The 26,304-nt window shown below is 45.1% G+C and overlaps 1 long non-coding RNA gene across 1 annotated transcript in view; it reads left to right on the forward strand.

The window, feature by feature from the left end:
* Positions 1–540: 540 nt before the first annotated feature.
* Positions 541–26,304, forward strand: part of LOC135187502 (uncharacterized) — an 87,667-nt gene continuing 61,903 nt past the window's right edge. The window contains exons 1-3 of the long non-coding RNA XR_010307351.1: positions 541–658; positions 19,438–19,523; positions 20,451–20,506. This is a non-coding gene — a long non-coding RNA (uncharacterized LOC135187502). The remainder of the gene's footprint in view (positions 659–19,437; positions 19,524–20,450; positions 20,507–26,304) is intronic.

Consider the following 26,304-nt stretch of genomic DNA (forward strand, 5'->3'; position numbering starts at 1 on the left):
TCATGGGCTGCTACTTGCTTATAAAAAAAAAGAGGGGGGGGGGGAGAGGAAGAAAAAGAGATTAGAAGGTTCAGATTTAGAGCAGCAAATTGCTGTGCTAATCTGCAGGTGTTTCTCTTCTCGATACGGCCACTAATGTCTAATCTTGGCCACACAGACCCAGCCATTGTGCTTTTTCCATTAGAGCTGCAATGAACTGTGTGCCAGGGACTTGAACTCTGGTGAGCAAGCTGCTCCCAGCTTCCAAGCTTTCATGTGAAAATGCACTCTCTGTGTTCTAAAGAATAAGGTTAAAAAAGAACCTGCTATGTTCATACAGAAGTTGGAGGGGTCACATCAGCAGCCCTGGTAGGAACAACGTGCCTTTGAACCTCTGGGTAGTGTGGTGGTCAGTGCTGACCATGGGCAAGGAGTTTGTGCCACAAAGAATTTTTAAGCCTTTTAATTTATTTACATTTCTCAGGAGAAAAAAAAACAACCTCAGGAATCATTATTATTGTTGGTTTTTTTTTTTTTTTTTTTTGTCTACAAAATGTTATGGAGAAATGCTATGGAGAACATCTTCCTGCTGGATGCTGTCTTCAGCGTGGGGAGTTCTGAGCTTGGCTTTGAACCTGGACCTCCTGCCAGCTGCAGGCATGTGACTATCATGCTAGGGGTGAGTCTGGACTGACTTCCTTCCTCTTTCCCTCTTCTGTACAAAAGCCTCTCAGGCTTACAAAAGCCAAAGAAATAAGATTGGACAGGATGAGCTTGGAGGTCTCTTCCAACCTGGTTAATTCTATGATTCTAAATGAACCCATCAATGCCATTTGTTTTGAGAAGCAGCTGTTTCTTGGTTGTGATGTTTTGGGTGTTACCACCCCTTGCATCTATAGCCCACGTTTTTGGTAGTCTTTCATAGAATCATAGAAACAGACAGGTTGGAAGAGACCTTCAAGCTCATCCAGTCCAACCTAGCACCCAGCCCAAGCCAATCAACCAGACCATGGCACTAAGTGCCTCATCCAGTCTTTTCTTCAACACCTCCAGGGACAGCAACTCCACCACCTCCCTGGGCAGCCCATTCCAATGCCAATCACTCTGTCTCTGAAGAACTTCCTCCTAACATCCAGCAAATTCTGGTAATTTGTGTATAATCTTTCATTTTAATCATTTTGAGCATTCCCTAGTTTTGATCTTTTCTGGGGATTTTAGTTCTCTTCATCCTCAAATAAGAGGATGGAATTCATACTTTGAAAGGAGTGGCCATTTGACCACAGACCTAAGAGACCAAGAGGCTGTAGCCAGGTGGGGTTGGTCACTTCTGCCAGGCAAGCATCAACAGAACAAGGGGACACACTCTCAAACTGTGCCAGGAGAGGTCTAGGCTGGATGTTAGGAAGAAGTTCTTGACAGCGAGTGATTGGCACTGAAATGGGCTGCCTGGGGAGGTGGTGGAGTTACTATCCCTGAAGGTGTTCAAAAGGAGACTGGATGAGACACTGAGTGCCATGGTTTAGCTAATTAGAAGGTGTTGGGTGATAGTTTGGACTCAATGATCTTGAAGCTCTTTGCCAGCCTGGTTAATTCTGTGTGATTCTGTGATCTCGAGTCCTTTGGTTTCAGGTTTTCTCCTTGGACCCATGGGCCATCGTGTAAGTTTAGGGTGTGGAGGGCACTAAAAGAAATCACCATCACTTTCCAGAGCAGACATCAAAAGAAATCTCACTTTTCCTAAAGCTTTTTTTATCTCCTTTCTATTCTTAGTCCTTACTACTATTTTCCCCTCCTTTTTTTCCATGCTGCCATTCCAATTTTTTTTGCCCACTTTTGATTTCTCTATTAAGTTTAATTAGACTCCTGAGCTTGATCACCAGGTGGGGTTTCCCCAAGCTTCCACAGCAACACTTTCCATCAGCAGCAGGCTTGCAAAGGAATTTTGTTATGCTGCAGATAGGAGATAGGAGCTTAATGTTATTGGATACGAAGTACCTCGTTGAGAAGTGTTTTTTCTAGCTGGTGAATTTGCCAGGCAACATTATATAATTAATGATTTTTCAACAGGCAGGCTTATTGGTGGAGGTACCAGAGGGCAAATGAGAGAAGAGAGATGTGGTGTTAGCCAGGGGAGCCATTCATACCTCTGAAGTGAACCAAGGGCTTGTGTATTTTGGGGAATTATCCCTGCATCTTCCAACTGAGAAAGATGCAGTATAGGAGGGGGGGAAAACAGAGATAATTAATAAAAAAGAAACTTAAAATAGTCCTGGATTGACTTCTGGATAAGTTCAACACTTGGAAAGAGGATTGGCACGCAGCAGTTGGGTGTTTTGTGCCTGGCTTTGCTGGGCAGGTGCTTACAATGTAAGCTTTTCCTCTACCCAAGCTCAAGTAGCATAAAATATGAAGCTGTTGGGCTGGATTTGCAATTTTCCTAGCTTTTACTTTGTCATCATTTGCATATTCAGAGTCTGCCTTGGGTTTTCTTGTTTGTATTCTTCTTCTAAATCTACTTTTACCTGAAGAAGGGCTTAGTTCTGAGTGCACAGAATAAGCATTTTCTCTGCAGTTGACTGTAATCCTACCAAAAAGAATTAGCACTTAGAGCAGAAAACCTTCTTTGGATCCTACAGGGCATTAGAACATCTCAGGTACTGGCTGCTGGTTTAATAAAAGGATAGGATTTCCATTTACTTCAGGCAGGCTTAATGTATTGTTCTTGTAGTGAGACAGTCAGAATGAGGCAGGAGCCAAAGAATACACTTTATAGACACAAATAATCGTAAATTCAGAATGTCACCTTTAGGCAGAGGCATTTTTATTATTGTTAGTGGAGCTGCTGAGTAGGTTTGATGTTTTATTCTCTTGAGTACTAAATGTTCCAGAGTACCACAGCCCTATCTTTATCAGGCTCACAAGGAGGGAGCACGGCCAAACTTGCTTCCTATACTTCTCTATGATTGATAGCAGATGGCATGCTTTAAAATAAACCTATCCATTAGCAGTCCTCAGTGTTTTTACTCAAGGCATTTACAACTGTCTCAAGCAGAAAACACATTCGCTCCACCAGCTCGTTTCAGTCGGCAACAGCTGTACAGGTGCAAATCTTTCATTAACTCTTAAGCCCTGCTGAAATAAATGCTCTGCTGTGCTTTATTTCTCCTGGAGAGGTTGTGCTGCAGAGGAGGAGTGGATTCCACTCTCCCTCTGCTATGTGGCAGAGATGTGTGTTAATAAATTGATATTGAAATAAGGCTTTGAGGGGGGGTTAAGCTGATTGGGTGTGTTTTTTTCTCCCTAGACCACTGCAAATGTTTATTGATGCATTTTTATTGATGCATTTTTATTTTAAGCTTTCATATTTCTATATTCTTTGGTTTTGTGTTTTGGATCTTTTGTATTTTGGGTCTTTAAGTTTTGGATCTTAACATTTTGAACCTTAGCATTTTGGATCTTGTATTTTGGACCTGGTACTGCTTTGGATCTTAACCTTTTTGATCTTTTATCTTTTGGATCTTTGTCTTTTGGATCTTTGTCTTTTGGATCTTTGTCTTTTGGATCTTTGTCTTTTGGATTTTGATATTTTGGATCCTGATATTTTGGATCTTTTATATGTTTTGGATCTTGTATTTTGGATCTTTTACAGTTTTAGATCTTGTATTATTTTGGATCTTGTATTATTTTGGATCTTTTGTTTTTTGGATCTTTTGGTTTTGGGATATTTTCTATTTTGGATCTTTTGTTTTTTGGATCTTTTGGGTTTTTTTGATCTTTTGTGGTTTTTTGTATCTTTTGTTTTTTGGATCTTTCATATTTTGGATCTTTTATGGTTTTTGGATCTTGTATTTTGGATCTTGTATCATTTTGGATCTCCATCCTTTGGATCTTATCGGTTGGATCTTTTATCTTTTGGATCTTAATATTTTGGATCTGCTATTTTGGATCCTATATATTTTGAATCTTTTATCTGTATCTTTAGGATCTGTATCTTTTGGATCTGTTCTTTAGGATCTGTATCTTTTGGATCTAATATTTTGGATCTACTATTTTGGATCCTATATAATTTTGGATCCTATATAATTTTGGATCTTGTATCATTTTGGATCTTGTATCATTTTAGGATCTTGTATCATTTTGGATCTTTTATCTTTTGGATCTTTTATCTTTTGGATCTTTATCTTTTGGATCTTATTATTTTGGATCCACTATTTTGAATTCTGTATCATTTTGGATCTTTTATATTTTGGATCTTTCATATTTTTTGAATCTTGTATTTTAGATCTTATATCATTTTGGATCTAATTTTAGATCTCTAGATTTTGGATCTTATATTAGTTTAGATTTCTATATTTTGGACCTTTTATCTTTTGGATCTCAATATTTTGGATCTTTTACTTTGAATATTTTACATTTTGGATCTGATACTTTGGATCTTATATATTTTGGACCTTATGTTCTTTTGGATCATATATATTTTGGATCTTATCTAATTTGGGTCTTATGTATTTTAGATCTAAAATTTGGGATTTTATCTATTTTGGAGCTAATATTTTGGATCTTATCTATTTCAGATCTTATCTATTTTGGTTCTGGTCTATTTTGGATCTTATGTTGGTTTAGATCTTTTGTATTTTGGATCTTTTATATTTTGGATCTTATGGTTTTATTCATATCTTTCCCTGAGGCAAATGTGGCTCTTCATAGGTGTATACTCCACATAGGTCACATATCTACACTGATGGAATTGTAGCTCAGGGCTGGAATTCATGGGGGACAGAAGCCACCTTTCCCTGTCCCTGTTGCTTCACCCAGAGCAGTAACATTTGCCACAATCCAACAGAGAAGAGGCTGCATTTATGCCCCTATTTTTCTCTCTAGTCACTTCCAACCTCTATCATTCTGGGGTTTTATGGTTGGAGTGATGCAGAGACACACACTCATGTTCCACACACTTAGCACATATTCAGTCAGATTCTCAACTCATTGCTGGCAAGTTATTCCACAAATAAATAGCTAAATTCTGTCCCTATATCCCATTTATTTTGCCTGGATTTCTATGCAGTAACCATAAAGGATGTTAAAATCTACCCGACAGCCTTTCCAAAACAATGAACTCCCAAGCACTTCCTCAAACATTGCTACACTAGCAGCTAGAGCTTAAAATATTAGTGGCAAATCTTTAATATTAGCATTAAGCATTAATATTAGAGACAAGATCTTAAAATATTAGAGCCAGATAAAACAGTATTAGCAGGGGTATAGGAGTCATTAAGCAGGAGAAGCACCACTGACTAAATGGATGCTGAAACTTTAACATGCAAACCAGTGCAGATGATAGGAACTTCACAGGGACAAGAGGATCCTTTCATTTAAAAGGAGGTTGGAGAGACGAAGGTTAGGGATTTGAAAGCTGGTAAATAAAACAACACAGCAGGGAAAAGTTATGTGGAATGTGCCATCTCGTTAGTGGCCACCCTGTCCTCTGTTATTTTTCTTCAGCTGGGAAGATAAAACAAGAAGACAGGCAATATTCTGTCACAAATAAATGGAAATTGGGGCATCCTTGCTTTTTTTTGCTATAAATCCAAAGTAGCAGGAGCAAAATACAAATGTGTTTTCAGTGCTGGAAGTCCACCTAGGGTAATGGAGGTGCTAAAACGGTTTAGCATGATGGGCTGCAGCTCGTGTGCCCTTTTGGTGACATGAGGAGTAGAGCTGAGGGAACTTGAGCTTGATGCCATGGTGGTGGTGGTTACTGCCTAGCCAGGGAGCAGTCCTGCAGTGGGGCAGCTCCTGAGCAGGATCTGGAGCTGTGGTGGTAGTGGAGATGAGTCCCTGTTAGGGCTCATGGCAGTGGGGATGAGCCCCTGTTATGGCTCATGGCAGTGGGGATCAGTCCCTGCTATGGCTCATGGCAGTGGGGATGAGCCCCTGTTATGGCTCATGGCAGTGGGGATGAGCCCCTGCTATGGCTCATGGCAGTGGGGATGAGTCCCTGCTATGGCTCATGGCAGTGGGGATGAGCCCCTGTTGTGGCTCATGGCAGTGGGGATGAGCCCCTGTTATGGCTCATGGCAGTGGGGATGAGTCCCTGTTGTGGCTCATGGCAGTGGGGATGAGCCCCTGTTATGGCTCATGGCAGTGGGGATGAGTCCCTGTTATGGCTCATGGCAGTGGGGATGAGTCCCTGTTGTGGCTCATGGCAGTGGGGATGAGTCCCTGTTATGGCTCATGGCAGTGGGGATCAGTCCCTGCTATGGCTCATGGCAGTGGGGATGAGTCCCTGTTGTGGCTCATGGCAGTGGGGATGAGCCCCTGCTATGGCTCATGGCCGTGGGGATGAGTCCCTGCTATGGCTCATGGCAGTGGGGATGAGCCCCTGTTATGGCTCATGGCAGTGGGGATGAGTCCCTGCTATGGCTCATGGCAGTGGGGATGAGCCCCTGTTGTGGCTCATGGCAGTGGGGATGAGTCCCTGTTGTGGCTCATGGCAGTGGGGATGAGTCCCTGTTATGGCTCATGGCAGTGGGGATGAGTCCCTGTTATGGCTCATGGCAGTGGGGATGAGCCCCTGTTATGGCTCATGGCAGTGGGGATGAGTCCCTGTTATGGCCCATGACAGCTTTGTCCCATAAATACCTGGAGGCTTTGCTGCTAAATGAAATGGGAGGGGGAAAAAAACAAGGGCAGCTGTAGACATAAGGAGTTTAAGAGCATCAGTACTTGCTTCCAGCTAATCACTCTTGATGACTCCTGTAAGCAGGCAAGGCTAGTCGTGCCTGTTAATTATTCAAAGCCCCTCACCAGTTTCATAGCTGAGTGGTGTAAGAGGATGTGCAGTGTCCCCATTTCTCAGCCTGGCTGGGGGAATAGCATGACACAGGCTTGACTAAGTGAGTGACACCTCATTTTTCAGACAAGAAAGATGAGGTCAGGAGAGGATTTCTTGACCCAAGCCTGGGCCACCCTGAAACCTTCTCTGTTTCTAAGGGATCTGATGAGCTGAGTGCAGGGCAGGCTTCAGCAAGTCTATATTGGATCTTAAAACAACTTCTTTTGAGGGATCAGGGCTACACACTTGCATGTAGATTAATAATCCAAAAGATCTGAGGTTAGAGTCATGTCTTGGCTGAGCACACTATCTCCTGGCTAAAGCACTGGCTGGATAGGAGGACTCCAGAGAGTGGTGGTCAATGGAGTTAAATCCAGTTGGCAACTGGACACCAGTGGTATTCCTCAGGGAATGGTGTTGGGACCACTTCTCTTTATCATCTTTATAGATGACCTTGATTCAAGCATAGAAAGTGTCATCAGCAAGTTTGCTGATGGTGCCAAGTTAGGTGGCAGTGTTTGAATGAGGGTAGAGAGATTCTGCAGTGGGACTTGGATAGGATGGATCAAGGGGGCAACATTAATGGGATGAGTTTCAATAAGGCCAGATGCTAGGTCCTGCACTTGGGTAACAACCCCAAGGAAAGCTGCAGGCTTGGGGCAGTGTGGCTGGAGAGTGGTCAGGCACTGGAATGAGCTGCCCAGGGAGGTGATGGAGTCACCAACCCTGGCTGTGTTTAAGGGTTATTTGGATGTGGTTCTTGGGGCTATGGCTTAAGGTGAATCTTGTAGAGCAGAGTTCTAGGTTGGACTTGGTGATGCTGAGGGGCTTTGCTAACCTGCATGTTTCTGAGATTCTGTGATGAGTGCTTCACCACAGGAGGAAGCAGAGGGAAAACAACACACCTCAAGGCTGACAACATGTCCACCATATCAGCCTGCCCAGCCACAACAGTTTCAAGGTTGAATATGTTTTCCCTGTTTCATGTTGTCATTAAGGTGCAGAGCTGAAAAGGGGTGGCAGAGGGGTCTAGGTGCTTATTTTTTCTGTTGTTTGCTGTCCCAAAGAACTTGCCAAAGCATTACAGTGCACCACACAGTATGATGTAAATACTATCCCAGGAAAGCAAAATCTACTTGGGTAGGGTTATCTTGGATCTGTCCTAGAGACAACCCTTGATACTGAACTAACATTAGAAACAAGTGTCTGTCTACACCCAGGCTATGTACCTGTGACTGTCACAGAAGCATAGAATGATTTAGACTGTAAGGAACCTCTGAAGGTCATCCAGTCAAACTCCCTGCAGTCAGCAGGGATATCTGAAATCAGGTTGGGTTGCTCAGAGCCCCACACAACCTGTTCTGGAATGATTCCAGGGATGGGACATCTACCACCTCTCTGGCAACCTGGACCAGCATTTCACCACCCTCAGTGGCGAAACACTTGGCTTTCTGTTGCTAGTTTTTGGACAATAGTACTCCAGAAATGAACTGCTGTGAATCAAATCAATAGAAGCTGCACTGTTGACAATGTTCTCAATTTAAAAAGCATCTTGATTAGATTTATTAGCTAAAATTATTGACCTAATTATTTATTTTGTCTGATCTAAGAGTTCAGTATTGCTGTCGATTGGTGAAGTTGTTTTCAGAACAGAAGACAAACTGAACATGAGGCTTAATGTTCCAGCAGTCAGTCCCCTTTTAGTTTAAAACCACCACCTCTGGACTTGTCCCAACAGGTCCTGTTGAAAAGTCTATCCCTATCTTCCTTCTAAGTGCTGAAAAGCCACAAGAGGGTCTGCCTTCTAACATCTTTTAACCTCATTACAATCAAGAGTATATATTTCATTACAACTTGTGGGATTGGTGATGGATTTGGGGTTTTGTGAGTCTAGCTTTTTGTTTGGTGTCCAGAAGTGCTCACGTCCACCCAGACAGGTCCTTTAGCTTGAAAGAGGGCACCTAAAACACTTGGACCACTGATACTATGGGGCAAAATGTACCTAGCTTATTCCTGATGTGGTTAACAACTTCATGAGGGGGAAAAATATAGCTCTGCATAAAATGTCTGTGCAGGAAATAACTTCTACAACATGCAGGATCTGAGGTGTTTGATTGCCATGGATCTCACTGTAATTATTTCCAGCAGTCAGGTTGCACAGGTGACCAAATGTCTACAGACATTGGCACATATGTTCCTCCTGAAAGGCAGGGAAAAGCTTACTTATTCCCTGGAGGTGTTGAAGCAAAGCCTGGATGGGGCACTTAGTGCCATGGTCTGGTTGATTGGATAGGGCTGGGTGGTAGATTGGGCTGGATGATCTTGGAGGTCTCTTCCAACCTGCTTGATTCTGTGACAGGGGAGTCACAGTCAAAGTTGTTCTTAAGCACTGTATGAGCTGGGGGCCAAAGTGTGTATTATGATAACGCAGGTGACTGAAAGTTTTGTAGGGCTTTTATAGTAATAATTTCAATTAGTAATTAAAAAAAAAATCCTTTTATTCCTCCTCCAAAGCCTTTACTTATTAATGGCCTGGAAAGATGTGATGTCATTATTAAGAACCAGCCACGTTTTGCCTGACTGTGGAGCAGCACACTCAGAAGTGTTGTTTCTCTGTAACAGACCTTTTTCTTCTCAACTAAACAATAAGTCCCTTCCCCACTCTGGCAAGAGTTGGAGGGTTGCCAAAGGGGATGAGAAAGGTGGAGAGGGGCTCTGTTTAATCCCCAGTAGATTTGGCCTTTCCCTGAGTAAGATGGATTTCTGATGCAGGTCTCTGTGCCATTCCTAGCAGTGCTGCCAGTAGTAAATTTGTGCTTGCACTAGAGAACCCCTCCTTGCCCTCTGCTTCCTTGCCAAAACGAAACCCAACTAAAATAAATCATATTTTAGGAAGCTAATTATGCAGTCAAATAACAGAAAGGTACTGAAAAAAACTGTTGTATGGCTCATGTTAAGTGAATTTACATTGGCAACAAGGAACCTATATACCAAAAATAAACAGAGTAATATAGCAACAGTGCAAGCAATGGAATTTCAACACAAAATTGTGATGCCAAACTTTTGGGAATAGTAGTCAGACTTATTTCAGGACCTGCACTCTGCAACCATTGGGTAGAAGCTTTTGAACTTTTAACCAGCTTTGAATGAAATTTGCTGTTTGATCTTTTTATTGTATTTTTTAGGAGAGCAGTATGTGAGCATCACAGTCACGGAGTTCGTTGAGCTGGAGGGGAGCCTCAAAGGTTGTTTTGTCCAACCCCACTGCAGTCAGCAGGGACATCTCCAATTAGAGCAGGTTGCATCAGGGACCCATAGAATCATACAATCACCAGGTTGGAAGGGACCTTCAAGCTCATCCAGTCCAACCTATCACCCAACCCTAGCCAATCAACCAGACCATGGCACTAAGTGCCTCATCTGGGCTTGCTTTTGAATGTCTCCAGGGATGGGGTCTCAGCCACATCCTTGAGCAACCTATTTCAGTGTTTCACCACCCTCATTGTGAAGAATTTCCTCCTGATATCCAACCTAAATCCACCCCACTCCACTTTCAAGCCATTGGCCCTCATCCTGTCATTAAAGGCCCTTCTAAACAGTCCTTCCCCAGACTTCTTTTATGTTCCCCCTCTTCAGTTATTGAAATAGAGCTCTAGGGTCCCCCTGGAGCCTTCTTTTCTACAAGCTGAACTGTCTGAGCCTGTCTTGGTACAAGAGGTGCTTCATCTTAACACAGGTACAAGATTACAAAAGGTGTATAGAAGCCTCTTTACCATTCCCTCTGCTTTAAGAGGAGAACAGCTCCATGCCACAGGGGTGATGTCAGCTCAAAACTCAGGTAGGACCTAAAAAGAAGTAATCCATGGAGAGGAACAACAACAACAAAAAAAACCCCAAACCAGCAGTGTGCCCAGGTGGCCAAGAGGGCCAATGGCATCCTGGCCTGGATCAGGAGCAGTGTGGCCAGCAGGATGAGGGAGGTTATTTTTCCCATGTACTCAGCACTGCTCAGGCTACACCTTAAGTGCTGTGTTCAGTTCTGGGCTCCTCAATTCAAGAGAGACACACTGGAACGTGTCTGGAGAAGGGTGATGAAGCTGGTGAGATGCTTGGAGCACAGCCCTGTGAGGAGAGGCTGAGGAAGCTGGGGGTGTGCAGCCTGGAGGAGAAGAAGCTCAGGGCAGAGCTCATTGCTGTCTGCAGTTACCTGAAGGGAGGCTGTAGCCAGGTGGGGTTGGGCTCTGCTGCCAAACACCCAGCAACAGAACAAGGGGACACAGCCTCAAGTTGTGGCAGGGGAGGTCTGGGCTGGATGTTAGGAGGAAGTTGTTGGCAGAGAGAGTGATTGGCATTGGAATGGGCTGCCCAGGGAGGTGGTGGAGTCGCTGTCCCTGGAGGTGTTGAAGCAAAGCCTGGCTGGGGCACTTAGTGCCATGGTCCAGTTGATTGGCCAGGGCTGGGTACTAGGTTGGGCTGGATGAGCTTGGAGGTCTCTTCCAACCTGCTTCGTTCTATGATTCTCTGATTCAAACCAAGCAACTGCTAGAGAAGATTAAAGAAAGTCTCCCGATGGATCAGCATCCTTGAGATTAAACATTCCCATATGGAGGTTGACATTTGAAAACATAAGTCTTGTGAAAGATAAGAAGGAAATGGCAAGAAATGCAACCTTCAATATTTTGAAGCATGACTTCCTGGATTATGTGGCAGTTGGCAAAACTTTCCAGGGAATGATGCACGCCTCGAAATCCACCTAAAACTTTCCTCCTGTTGCTCACTGCTTTCGTCCTCAAAATCTTCCACACCTTAGGAGGAGAGTCACAGGATCCCTTTGCCCTCACTGCAAATCTCAGGGCCAGCTGGTTTAGATCAACCGCTCAGAACGGAACAGTTTAGCAGTCGGAGAACACTGTCAGGAAAGATTTGTTGTAAGGAGGATGAAACCGTGAAGTAAAATTGAACTTCTCTCCCTGTTTGGGTGGGAACTGAGCTTGGCTGGGAATCCCAAGGGGATGAGCACAGTGGCCTCTCATGTGGTGAAAAAACAAACAGATGACAGGACTCTGCAGCAGTCAAGCAAACACTGCTTCTGAGGAGTAGTCTGATCACTGTTGTTCACTGCTTGCAGGGCTCCACAAAAAGAAGCTAGTTCTTGAAGAAAGGAAGGTGACCTCATGAGTAGGGCAAAGGGAGATGGGATAAGCTGCTACCAAAGTCCTTGCTGGCTCTGGGAAAGCCCACGGTTTGCATGTGGTAAAGGTGTGACACACACAAGTCTTAGCCAAGCAGCTGGACTTTATTTTCCGGTGTTGTTCAGAATCAGGAATGATTAACACACTTGTGGTGGTGAGTGTCAGTGTTTCCTGGCTGTGAGAGCTTTGCTAATGGTCCATCTTCTTTTTATTTCTGAAAGCTCAATGCAAATAGAATCAGAGCATCATAGAATGGTTTGGGTTGGAAGGGACCTTTAAAGGTCATCTGTCCCTGTGGTCACCAGGGACATCTCAAACTACATCAGGTTGCTGAGATCCCCATCAAGTCTGACCTCGTATGTCTCCAGGGATGAGGCCTCCCACATTTTCCTGGGCAGTCTTTCAGTGTTCCACCACCCTCGTAGCAAAAAGCTTCTTCCTAATGTCCAAAGTAAGTCAGCATCACTCCTGGTGATGGCATGAACTACGTGCATTCAGCTGCTAATTCTCCCAGGCAGCCAGCAACAGAACAAGGGGACACAGTCTCAAGTTGTGGCAGGGGAGGTCTAGGCTGGATGTTAGGAGGAAGTTGTTGGCAGAGAGAGTGATTGGCATTGGAATGGGCTGCCCAGGAAGGTGGTGGAGTCACTGTCCCTGGAGGTGTTGAAGAATAAACTGGATGAGACACTTAGTGTGTGCTGGTTTGAGCCTAGCTAGAATGCTTTGGTGAGAAGAATTAGATTGCAATGGTGCAATTAGAAAACAATGGTGATGGCTACTTCACTCATAGGCTTGCTGAGATAGGTAAGAACAAGATAATACATAGAGATAACAGGGTTGCTCTCTGGGCTTTGTGGACTGCACTTCTCTCTAATCAAACCTGCTGTCTGTGTGACTAATCCACCTGCTTCCTAATCCCCCTGGCCGGCCTTCCAATCTTCCTTGGGCATAAGGCAATATCTTGGGTAAAGCAGAGGAGTAGGAGGAAGGTGGCAGGGTGGTTGAGAGCCCCTCCTGGAGCTGGTTTCTGGGAGGGCTGTTGTGTTTCTGCATTACTTTTTAACTTGTCTGTTTCTGTCTATAGCTGTATATATATTGTAACTCTCTACTTGTATATTGTGCTTAGCTGTAAATATAAAGCTTCATTCAATTCCCAGAGCCACTGAGTGAAGTCTGGGTGGTTTTCCAAAGTGTGTGGGGGCAGGGAACACCCAAACCATCACATAGTGCCATGGTCTGGCTGATTGGCTAGGGCTGGCTGATAGATTGGACTGGATGAGCTTGGAGGTCTCTTCCAACCTGCGTGATTTTACTCCATTCCATTCTAAAGCAGAGGTGGCTCTTTATAGTACCCTGATGGGACAAAGCCAACCTCCCAACTCAACTCAGTATGTTTATCCCTCTTCCTAGATATTTACAGCACAAATATAGAAATAACTTCCCCCCCACCCCCCTCCTTTTTCCAGACAGCTTTGTTTTGTTTTGTGTCCCACGATGGCCTGTTCGTATGCTGAGCTGGAGCTCTGCTTGGCAACGTCATTTGGTCTGACCATATTGCAGTGTGGTACCTGTTTGGAAACGACAAATGTTGCTAGGAAGGACCATGTCCTTGCATCACTTTCATTCCTTTGTCCTGCTCATCCACCCCTGGGCACATCATGTGCTTTTTGCTTACCTCATAGTTTGTCTGGGGAGGTTTTTGCAGAGTGGTGCCTTTGCCTACTTGCCTCTCTCCGCATCCTCTGTGCTGGATGAGTTTGCATTGTGTGGTGTTTTCCTCTTCAGTTATTGCAAACAAATCTGGTCTCTGCCATTTGTTTACTCTTATACTCTGTCTTTATGCCTTGGTGTGCATTTTTAATTAGATGTGCTTCAGTTCTTTCACTGCTTGTTAACACTTTTGGATGGGAAGTGCGGTCTCCACCAGCCCTGCAAGGGTGAGGAAATTTGGATTTGTGTCTCCTGCCCATGGCTATCGTTTGATACAGAGACTTGCTCCCTAGCTGACCTGTCTGAAGAATCCCTATGCTCTCATCGTGAACTTCTAAGGTTGTTACCCTACACAGCTGGGATAATCCAAGGGCGCTTATTCTGCTTAAAAATACTCTGCATACAGTGGAGCAGTGTTTTGGCTATTTGTCTGGGCTGTTTCCGGACTTCAGCAGCACCACTTTGGATGCCTGACATGGAGAAGTCCTGGACAAAGCCCACAGTGTGTGCAGATCAACTGCCTGCATTGTGAAAAGTCCTTCTGCACACGCAGAGAGGGTCCTGGAGATCAGGAATGCGCCGAGTTAGCTGTGAATGTGCTGGCCATCAGTCCTGTGAACGGAGGATGGATGTGTCTGGAGGCAAACCCTGGAGTCCTAAACACACCAAAAAAGGGGCATCTTTCCTGAGTGCCAGGATTGTTAAAGCATGAGTTTATTCTTTTTATTTCTTTTTTTTCCATAGTGTGAACCTATTTGTGCTTCCACTCTTTCCTTCTGCCTCTGTGTCTGACTACAGGGAAAAGATTGCACCCTTTCTAGCTCCTTTCTACACCATCAGCTTTCTGAAGATGATATGGAAGCCAGCATGGGAAAACCTGACCCTGCTCCACCCTTTCCTAACAGTTTGGCCACCCTGCTGCAGTACTTGCTCACCTTGCACTCTCACTCCTGTGTTGCCAGAACGTGTGTGCTCTCCAGGCTTTCTGTTCTAGTTTAGAGCTTCCTGGAGACCCAAAGCCCAACAGAGCAAAATTAAGTATATGACTGCCTCCCCTCTTCTTCCCTCTTTGAAAAGAAAAGAATTAGGTAGAAGGAGTGAAAAGGGGTAAAACACCCAAAGAAAGCAGTCTAGCACTGATTTTGAAAGTTAAAAGTAACTGCAGCCAGTTCTGGAGCCCCTATGACAAGAGGGAGGTGGAGATGCTGGAGCGTGTCCAGAGCAGGGCCACGAAGATGCTCAGAGGGCTGCAGCAGCTCTGCTGTGAGCACAGACTGAAAGAGCTGGGGATGTGCAGGCTGCAGATGGCTCCCAGGTGACCTTCTTGTGGCCTTCCAGGATTTGAAGGGGTCTACAAAAGAGATGGGGAGGGATTTTTTAGGCTCTCAGGGAGTGACAGGGCTAGAGGGAATGAAGCAAAGCTGGAGGTGGGGACATTCAGAGTGGACATGAGGAGGAAGTTGTTCATCATGAGAGTAGTGAGAGGCTGAAATGGGTTGCCCAGGGAGGTGGTTGAGGCCCCATGGCTGGAGGTGTTTAAGGCCAGGGTGGATGAGGTTGTGAGCAGCCTGCTCTAGGGTAGGGTGTCCCTGCCCATGGCAGGGAGGTTGCAACTGGCTGATCCTTGTGGTCCCTTCCAACTCTGATTCTGTGATTGTATGATTCAACAATAAATAAAGGGTATTTAAGGTAAGGGAGTTTACAGAGGTATAAGGGAAGGGAAAACAGGTCCAAAAATATGTACAAAACTGGATGAATGTCAATGGATGGAGGTAGATTCAGGAGGTAGCTGGTCCACCACATGGTTGGCTGGCCACATGACAAAGGTGTAGCTGCTGGAGGAGTGAGGATGTTGTCCTTCAGGTGAGGCAAACAGAGAGAGAGAGCAGGAAGTTCACCTGCTGTTATAGCATTGCAGACAAGAAGTAGGAGAGGGCTAACCTGTGCACCTGAGATCAGGTTCCAGACTACCTCCCAGTCGCTTAGAGGCTCAATCTGTAACACTTACATACTCTGTAAGGCTAAAGCATGACTAAAATGACTCTTCCCACTTTAGTCGCTCTTCTATGCCTCTGTTCCCTGAGTGCAAGGCTGTCAAAGGTCAGTGTCCACTTCAGCATGCACAGGGATTGATATCTGCTGAAGCCAGAGCTCCTCTCACTTGCCAGTGCTCCATTTCATGGTGAGGAGCCAAGAAACATTTCACCTCCCTTCCAAGAAGAAGAAGGGGGAGGAAGAAAGAGGGGGGAGAAGAAAAAAGGAGAAAAAAAGTCTTGTCTCCACAGCTAGTCCCACCAGGAGGGCATTGTGTTTGGCCTCTACTCTACTTTTTGTGATAAATTTGTATGGCATGATGTTTATCTTGGCTGGGGCAGCACTTGGCACACTGGCACCAGGGCTGGCTCCTTCACTAGGGGATGGGGCAGGGCAGAGGACTTCCCAGCACCCAGCGGCATGTGGAACTGAGATGGTCGGTCCCTGGTCCCCAGGAAAATTCAGGAGGTGAAGCTTTCTCCTCAAGGGTTTGTGGTGCTGGCATGTTCTGCCTTTTACACTCAAATGGTGTGATGTGGGGACAGGAGGGTGCTTGGTGGCAGGGACAGAGAGCTGAGCCTGTGAAAAGGCATCCCTCCGAGAAGCAACCACATGTTGGCAGGGAGACGAAGTGTGCGGACTAATAGGTCTTTCCTACTTTCATTTCTGCTCTAAAATGACTCTTTGTTACTGTTCTCAGCCTCAGTGCCAGCCGTCACTTACGCCACACACCAGAGCTTGCTTGCTTTTCCTGCCCTTAGCTTGGTGGAGAAGCCTTTAAAGCAAACAGACACAAAGCTGTGAGAAGCCGAGGGAAGATATGGACTGGCCCACTCGTTAGCGCTGGAATGTGGAAACTATGAAGGCATCTTTTTTTATTACCAATGCTGGAAAGCACAGTCACTGAGTGGGCTGGAATACAATTTATACTACATGCAGTAGTTAGAGAGAGAGAGAAAAAAAACCCAACCCAGCACCAAAAAACCTGCAGCAATGGGTGTAACCCTGGGCTGTGGTACAACTGGCCTCATAGCCCCTACTTGAGATCCGTCTGTCCCAGGGGGAAACTGCGGTTTGGAAGAAGAGCATGCATTTAATTTTGCTCTGAGAACTTATTGGAGTTGGCACTCCAAGAAAGAATCTGCAGTGTATTTTTTGTCATGATTAGTGGCCCCCCTCACCACTAGGTTTGATTGTGTTGGAAGAGGAAAAGTTAAATTCTTACCAAATGATGATTTACAATCTGTGATTATCCAGGTAGGGTGCGAGGCTTGCGCCAGCTTGGTCATGGGACTCCAATCTCATCCTAGCTTGTTGCTGTGAGAAAATAAAACTGAAATGTGAAAAAGCTGAAAACACATCCTCTGATTGCTCAGGGAATTTTCTTAGTCATACGTTATCTTTCCTAGTAGTTTCAGTTGTCTTCACTAAAACCCAAAGCAAAACACTGCCCTGACACTCTCCCCTTGATTCTGGGGCCGCAGCGGCCAAACTTATTTTTATCTCCTGTCGTTTTTTCCCCTATGGTTATGCAAATCCTTGGAATAGGGGGCAAGGGGGAAGAGCTAATTTTAAAGCCAAGTTAAGTGTCAGTGGAAGGTTGCTTCAGTTGCTCTGAGCAGGACTACCCTGGGTGCTGCTGCTGCTGAGATGTGGCTACCTCTAAAATAGCGCAGGGGTAGGCGCCAAGTGGGGAAGCTGAATACTTTCCTTGTAGACATGTAACTTTGCCCACAGGATTGAAGTCTCTTCCCCTAGTGCTCTGCTAAGCTTCTCTGCAAGTACAAAGCTGTGTCTTAGGAAACACACATTAGGGAAAAGTATCTCTGTGCCATCAACTGCTGAATAAAACATCTGAGAGGAAAGGCTTTGGTGGTGGGTGAAAGGTAGGGCTGATGCAAAGCGTCTTGGAGGAGCTATGGGGCATCAGCACTTTGCTGCTTCTCCCAGCAATCTTTTGCTGGTTTGGTTAGCATTTGCTACCTCTTGAAAGGTTTGGGTTTTTTTTTCCTTTCTCTTTCATCCCTCCTTTTTTACCTGACCTGGAATTCACTGTGGAAGTGTAAATTCTGTTTTCTTCCAAATTTATCCCTCTTTTCCCCCCGTTCCTCCTCTCCCCTAATACAACAACTTTTCCTTTAATTTCTTCTTGACTGTAGCATACAGTAGCAGATATTCAATGGATTCCCAGGCTAAAAATCCCACAGGAATAACATTAGGATGTGCAAATGGGAGTGTGTGGGTGTAAGACCTGTAGCTACAGACTGCTTTGTATGTTCTACAAAAAGCCACTGGGGGTAATCAGAGTGTATGGCATGTCTAACAGCTTCCTACCAGCACTGCTTTTATCCAGCTTGCTGGTGCTGGGCTAGTCAATGCAATTTGTGGTCAATGTCTGGAATCACATTCAGCTCCGGTTGGCTCTTCCTTGGAGGACCATTGCAATGTTCATTACTGCAAGGAATTAACCATAGTCAGCAATCTTCTCTGAGACCTAAAGTTTCTGTTTCCAGTGAAACATCTAAACCTCTCCTTGTGTGATGTGCCAAGGGGCTGTAAGTGCATCTTTAAGAGCTGCTGAAACTAAGAGAAGTTTAAATATTCACTTGGTTTTTTCTCTGTTTTGGGGTGGCAGACAGGGGGATGAGAATATTTATGAAAACATAGTAATTTAGGAGCAAGATACCCGGTTAGGAAAACCCAATCCACAAAATACATGAAGTAAAGGTGCTTGTGGTTGTGTAACGTAACAAAATTCACAGTTCATTGGGATTAATCTGTCAGGATGGGTGGCAAATGACTGGAGAGCAGCCCTGAGGAAAGGGACCTGAGGGTCTGTGTTGATGAAAAGCTCAACATGAGCCTGCAGTGTGAGTGCAGCCCAGGCAGCAACTGTGTGCTGGGCTGCAGCAAGAGCAGTGTGGGCAGCAGGGCAAGGGAGGGGATTCTGCCCCTTTGCTCTCCTTAGACCCCACATGGAGTCCTGTGTACAGTCTGGAGCCCCCAAATCAAGAAGGGCATGGAACTGTTTGAGCCAGTCCAGAGGAGGCCACCAAGATGCTGAGAGGGCTGCAGCAGCTCTGCTATAAGGACAGGCTGAGAGAGTAGGGGCTCTGCAGCCTGGAGAAGAGAAGGCTTCCAGGAGGCCTTATAGTGGCCTTCCAGTATCTGAAAGGGGCTACAGGAGGGCTGGGAAGAGACTATTAACAAGGTCTGGTAATGACAAGAAAAGGAGTAATGGGTTTAAACTGGCACAGGGGATATTGAAACCGGATGTTAGAAAGAAGTTCTTTACAGTGAGGGTGGTGAGACACTGGCACAGGTTGCCCAGGGAGGTTGTGGATGACACAATCACAGAATGTGATCTTTGATCACGTTCTGTGATTGTGTCATCCACAACCTCCCTGGATATGCTCAAGGCTAGGTTGGATGAGGCCTTGAGAGAACTGCTTTAGTGGGAGGTGCCCTTGCCTATGGCAGGGCATTGGAACTGGCTGATTTTTGAGGTCTCTTCCAACCTAAACCATTCTATGCTTCTGTAAGTTGTCTTCACACTCATGCAGTTAAATCATGCAGATCAAGCTGTGTATGAATTTATGTCCCATTCTAACAAACCTATAGAGTTTAAAATTCCTGACAAGAGCTTTAGGGTTTGGAGCATAAATTCCATCTCCTCCTTTCACCAAGCATCATACGCCCTCCTGATCCTCCTTGGAAAGAGCCAAGCGTGTCCCACGTCAGCCTGCAAACGAACTGCACAGCTGAATGCCAAAGTAAGTAGAATAAATTATTTGCTTCAAATCCGCCTTCGAACGCTCTCAACCTCGACCCTCTTGTTCAAATGTTCATTTGTGAATTCTCTGGAAGTAAGGGTTTTGTTCAAGCTCTTGGCCTCCTCGGTGAGCTGGCTGGAAATGAGAGCACATCTTGCCTCGTACGTAATCAGAGAATGCCGTGTGAGAAACAAGGAGTGCTGGGAGCAGCATCTTTGCTGAATTCCAGCTCCACCAAACTCGTTCCTTGCTGCTGGAGCGCTGAGTTCGCTGCTCTTCTGCCTGTGTGTGCAGGCTGAATCGATTTCTGAGCCCAGCTAAGGGAAAGAGTTAAGCTTGTTCTCCCCTTCTAGTTGGCAGAAAGTTTGCAGTTTAAAATTACATACTGACTCTGGTGTAGAGACACAAGAAATTACAGAGCAGACACTGTCCAGGACAACGTATAATTTAAAATGTACTAAAGAATGTATACCACATGGCAAAGTAAGTGAAGTGCTTCTTCAAATATAAGTGTTTTGCATAGAAAGGCTGTAATTATCCACTCCTAGGGAAATGTTTGTATTCATTCTAAATCAATATTTACTATTCATCTCTTGTGTTCAACAAAACAAGGCTTTAACATTTTTTTGTTTTAATGAGGCACTAAGACTACAATAATACTACAATGTAATTGTCTTGATACGGAATATCGCTAAATTGTGTTGCTATTTTGGGAGTGAGCAGTTTTTTGGGAGGAGGGGGTAGCCTTATTTGTGTCATGGTGCTGCAGTAAAGCACGATTCAAACCCAGCCAAGCAGGGAAACTCAACCAGTTTCAGAGAGACATTAAACCCTCTCTCTGTTAAGGCCCTTAACTAGGATCATTCGGGTGAGTCCTCTGTCTCCCCCCTTGAAAGTATTGGCCTCTTTATAATGATTCTTTTTCAGCTGGCGTCTCAACAACAACAACAACGACCATGCAATTTCTTCTCCTCGTTTTTAAGGTTGGTTGTTTTGTTCTTTATTTTTTTTTTTCCCCTTGGCATCTTTCAGCCAGGCAGTAGGAGCTGAGAGCGAGTGGTAATTGGGCTGCAACCATCTCTCTGCACTGGTTCAAACCTCTAGATGCAAATGGAATTGCCTGAACTTTGTTCTCTGGGAGAAATTTAGGAGGGAGCTGCAGAATAGTACCAGAGCTCTTATGCAGAATGGTACCAGAGCTCTTATGCAGAATGGTACCAGAGCTCTTATGCAGAATGGTACCAGAGCTCTTATGCAGAATGCTACCAGAGCTCTTATGCAGAATGGTACCAGAGCTCTTATGCAGAATGGTACCAGAGCTCTTATGCAGAATGCTACCAGAGCTCTTATGCAGAATGCTACCAGAGCTCTTATGCAGAATGCTACCAGAGCTCTTATGCAGAATGGTACCAGAGCTCTTATGCAGAATGGTACCAGAGCTCTTATGCAGAATGGTACCAGAGCTCTTATGCAGAATGCTACCAGAGCTCTTATGCAGAATGCTACCAGAGCTCTTATGCAGAATGGTACCAGAGCTCTTATGCAGAATGGTACCAGAGCTCTTATGCAGAATGCTACCAGAGCTCTTATGCAGAATGCTACCAGAGCTCTTATGCAGAATGCTACCAGAGCTCTTATGCAGAATGCTACCAGAGCTCTGTCACAGAATGGTACCAGAGCTCTTATGCAGAATGCTACCAGAGCTCTGTCACAGAATGGTACCAGAGCTCTTATGCTGAATGGTACCAGAGCTCTGTTGCAGAATCACAAGGGTCAGAAATGACCTCTGTAGATTATCTAGTCCAACCCCTGTGCCAGCGCAAGTTCACCTGCAGCACGTTGCATGAAACATGAGGTGCTTAGTGCCATGGTCTGGTGCTCCACCACCCTCAAAGTAAAAAAGTTCCTCCTCATGTTTGGCTGGAACTGCCTATATTCTATTTTGTGACCATTACCTCTTGCCCTGTCACTGGACACGGCTGCAAAAAGCCTGATTCCACCCACTCTTTAAAGATTGATAAGTGCTGATCAGATACCTCCTCAGTCTCTTTAGGCTAAAAAGACCCATTCCTATCACTACCTGGCAGCCTAAAAAGTCCCTCCCCAGCTACCTTGTAGGTCTCTTAAGATACTGAAAGGCCACAATAATACCACTGCTCCCACTGCTGCTGCTAAAATTCACTATACAAGCAGAGGCTTTTGAATGAATTTCAAGCTCATGCTCAAGCAGAGAGTCCTGCATGTATTTTTTTCCCTATGAGCCTGAAGTCATTTCTGTTCCCTGAGAAAATCATGCACATAAACAGGGTGAATAGTCTTGAGAGATGAGCAGCCTCTTTCTCTAGCAAATGGCATTGTAATGGGTGTTTTAATTCTCCAGATATCACTCTAAGTGTGCTGAGTAACAAAAGGCTGTGCAGTGCCTAATCATTCAGCAGTGATCCAGGAAAAGAAAAGAAGATGAAGAAGGTTAAGAGAAAGCTCCAAGTCTGTAAAATCAATGGGACACAAGAAAGGGAACTGAAGTGTACCAGAAGGGACCTCTTGAGGGCCATTATAAAGAGGGGAGAAACTCTGAACAGAGCTTTTCACCCACAGAACTGGAGGGGGCCAGCAAAAGCATTCTGCTGCACTCCAGCTAAATGTCTAATAGTGGAGACATTTCCTATAGAGCCCATAAAGGATAATGAGGATGGCTTTGATGGCTTTCAAGAAAGTTGTTCTTGTCAGCATTCACAAAAACATGATCTGAGTATCCACCCTGTGGTGAATGCATGTAGATAGTGAAAGGGAAGATGGCAACCCCTATATCATCCTCTGTTATGCAGGAGAAAAATTGCATTGACCTCACAATACCATGCAAACAAGGAAGCTTGGTGTTATGCCTGCCAGCTTGCTGTGTTGTGGGATGAGTGGAGAGGTGACAATGTTGTGTGATACTAGCCTGGGAAAGCGGAGGCTCAGAGATGACCTTACTGCTGCCTACAACTACTTGAAGGGAGGCTGTAGCTAGGTGGGGTTGGGCTCTTCTGCCAGGCAATCAGGAACATAACAAGGGGACACAGTCTCAATTTGTGCCAGGAGAGGTCTAGGCTGGATGTTAGGAGGAAGTTGTTGGCAGAGAGAGTGATTGGCATTGGAATGGGCTGCCCAAGGAGGTGGTGGAGTCACTGTCCCTGGAGGTGTTCAAGCAAAGCCTGGCTGAGGCACTTAGTGCCATGGTCTAGTTGATTGTCTAGGGCTGGGTTCTAGGTTGGAGTGGATGAGCTTGGAGACCTCTTCCAACCTGCTTGAATCTGTGATTCATAGAATCAATCAGGTTGGAAGAGACCTCGAAGCTCTCCAACTTCCAACCTATCCCCCATCCCTATCCAGTCAACTAGACCATGGCACTAAGTGCCTCATCCAGTCTTTGATTCTGTGATATTCCATCCATTAGATTAGATTCATGTGTCCCTCCCTCCAGAATAAATGAGGGATAAGCTTTTGACCTAAAGCATATTGAAATCAATCACCATCAGCAAAGTTTGGATTAGAACCTAAGAGCTTTCTGTGTTGGGAAGGCCACCCGCTCAAAGCCTGAAACATGTCAGTGGGAATTGGGATGTTTATTCTCCTCCTAACTCTGACCCTGCCTCTCTGTGTGATTTTTGGGTGAGTCACAACTTTGCTGTGATTCATTTTCCCAAGAAGCAAAATTAGCACAGTCAAACTTGACTATCTTACTTGAGCACTCTAAGAATGATGTCTTAAAAATGTTTGTGATACCGATAGGATGCTGGTTTAGAAGTTGAGGATGGTTTTGGTCATCTGAAAAGGTAGGGAGCTGGCTCTGATTTGCTTTTAGACTAGAAAGCAGTTCTGCTTGGGGAAAAATATGGGAAACCTTTACAGTACAGACTGACTTGGAGTTCTTTTCACTTCAGAGGAAGCAAAACTCTTCTCTGGAAAGAGATCTTCTGAGGGATGAGTCCAATGTGAGTCAAACAGTGGAAAAGCCAGATTGTGAAACTTTTGTGTCATTGCTCTGTGATTCCAGCTATCTTCAATTAATTAATAATAAAAATGCAGGAAATTCAGGTGGAAGGAATGCATGGAAATTGGAGTCAAAGGAAAATATTTATTGTGGCCTTGGCAAAGTGAGCATTCAAAGCTGAAAGAGCCTTTAAGCACTTAGCATCTGCTGTATGCAATTATGGAGCGCTACATGGAGAGCTCCAGCAGCCAGTGGCTGCCTGGCTGCTGGTCTTTGTCAAAGGTGTACTTTCTTTGTCAAGAATTTCATGTGGCCTGTGAGGCAACCTTCCCTCTGCCCTACATTGCACAGCCAAACTTGAGTCATTGGTGGGGGAAGAAGTGAGGCAATTCTCTTGAATCTGTCAGGTCCAAAACTTTCTGAAGTCGCCAGAGAGGTTACGGAATCATAGAATGGCTTAGTTTGGAGGAGACCTCAAAGCTCATCCAGTCCCCCACCATAAACAGGGACACATCCCACTAGAACAGGTCTCTCAAAGCTTCATCCAACCTGGCCTTGAACACCTCCAGGGAGGTTGTGAGGGTTTCTGTGATCCACAACCTCCCTGGGCAACCTGTGCCAGTGTTTCATCGCCCTCACTGTGAAGTACTTCTTCCGAACATCCAGTTTGAATCTCCCCTCTGCCAGCTTAAACCTATTACTCCTCGTCCTCTCATTACAAGACCTTGTCAATAGTCCCTCCCCAGCCTTCCTGTAGGCCCTCTTCAGATACTGGAAGACCACTCCAAGGCCTTCTGGAAACCTTCTCTTCTCCAGGCTGCAGAGCCCCAACTCTCTCAGCCTGTCCTCATAGTAGAGCTGCTGCAGTCCTCTGAGCATCTTCATGGCCTCCTCTTGTCTTGCTCTAACATTTCCATGTTCTTCTTGTGCTGGGGGCTCCAGAACTGTACACAGTACTCCAGAAGGGGTCTCACGAGAGCAGAGTTGATGTCTGACCTAATGTGTTGCTCTCAGTATCCCAAAATGAGCTAAGTTGGTGAGATAAAGCCCACGTTTGAGCCAGAAGTGTCTTGAAATGTACTTGTCTCTGTTGGGACATACTGCTTTGGGAGCCTTGGCATCTGAAGAAGAAATTCTTTGCAGTAAGGGTGGTGAGACACTGGCACAGGTTGCTGGGCGAGGTTGTGGCTGCTCCCTCCCTGGAGGTGTTCAAGGCCAGGTTGGATGAGGCCTTGAGCAACCTGTTCTAGTGGATGGTGTCCCTGCCTATGGTGGGTGGTTGGAACTGGATGATCTTTGAGGTCCCTTCCAACCTACAACCATTCTATGATTCTATGAAATCACACATAGAAAACCATCTCTTAAAGGGAGAATTTTACCAACAGGCTTTTGTATTAAAAAAAAACCAAACAAACAAACAATGAAATTTTCCTTAGACGTGCTGAGAGGTATCACACCCAACCACAGAGACTTAATGCTCTGAAGTCATCCAGGTTTTAAGCAACACTTTTAAACTGCAGTTTAGCTTATGAAGTTTGGAGAACAAAACTCAAAACCAACTGACAAACAGCTTCTGACTACTCCATATCTAAAAATGGGCTAACCTCCTTTGGTCTAATGTATCCATAGTGTTTCCATGCCAAGTTCAGCATGATGGAAATGAGGATGGTTGAGGTATAAACCCTTGGAAAACAGGGTTTATAATGGAAGCAGTAATTGACTTTTAACTACCGCATCAAAAATACAATACCATAATACAAAGGCTAGCTCTTGAGATCCCAGCTCTGCTTCAAACCTCAGGTTGGCAGGCAAACACCTCACCACAAAGCTAAGTAATGTTTATAGGTTTGGGTTTGCTCTGCCTTTTTCTTTTATTTTTTTGTTTGCTATGTCTTTAGTTTATTTTCCTTCTTGCAAAGGAGCATGACAAGTGGAGAAAATTTATAGCAGTAAAGCAAAGTTGGCCAAAGGTTTAAAAGTTCTCTCTTGCAAGGTTGGTTACTTTTCCCCAGTTACTGATTCTCTCAACTCATGAAAATAAGAGGAGGTGCCATGCCTCTGTAGATGAACACACATTTTTTAGCTGATTATTTTGTTCATGAAGCTTGAATCATAACCAAACCTCCAACTCAGATTTACAAAGAGAGAGGGGTGACAAAGCTGGTGAGGGGCCTGGAGCACAAACCCCATGAGGAGAGGCTAAGGGAACTGGGGTTGTTTAGCCTGGAGAAGAGGAAACTCAGGGGGGACACCATTGCTGTCTACAACTACCTGAAGGCAGGATGTAGTCAGGTGGGGGTTGGCCTCTTCTCCCAGGCAAGCACAAATAGAACAAGGGGACACAGTCTCAAGTTGTGCCGGGAGAAGTCTAGGCTGGATGTTAGGAGGAAGTTCTTCATAGAGAGAGTGATTGGCATTGGAATGGGCTGCCCAGGGAGGTGTTCAAGAAAAGACTGTCTGAGGCACTTAGTGCCATGGTTTAGTTGACTGGATAGGGCTGGGGGATGGGTTGGACTGGATGATCTTGGAGGTCTCTTCCAACCTGGTTGATTCTATAATGATGATGGTAGTTTGGCTGATCCCCCAAAGGTCAGAAATTTGGCTAACCCAAATGGAAAAGACAAAAGAGGTACTCATTGCTGTCTACAACTACCTGAAGCGAGACTGTAGCCAGGTGGTGGTTGGGTTGTTCTCTCAGGCAGTCAGCAACAGAACAAGGGGACACAGTCTCAAGCTGTGCCCTTGGAAACATCCTAGGTTGTGTTGGACAGGGCTTTGAGCAGCCTGCTCTAGATGATGTCTCAG

This window comes from Pogoniulus pusillus, chromosome 2 (genome assembly GCF_015220805.1).
Source record: "Pogoniulus pusillus isolate bPogPus1 chromosome 2, bPogPus1.pri, whole genome shotgun sequence".
NCBI classification, from domain to species: Eukaryota; Metazoa; Chordata; class Aves; order Piciformes; family Lybiidae; genus Pogoniulus; species Pogoniulus pusillus.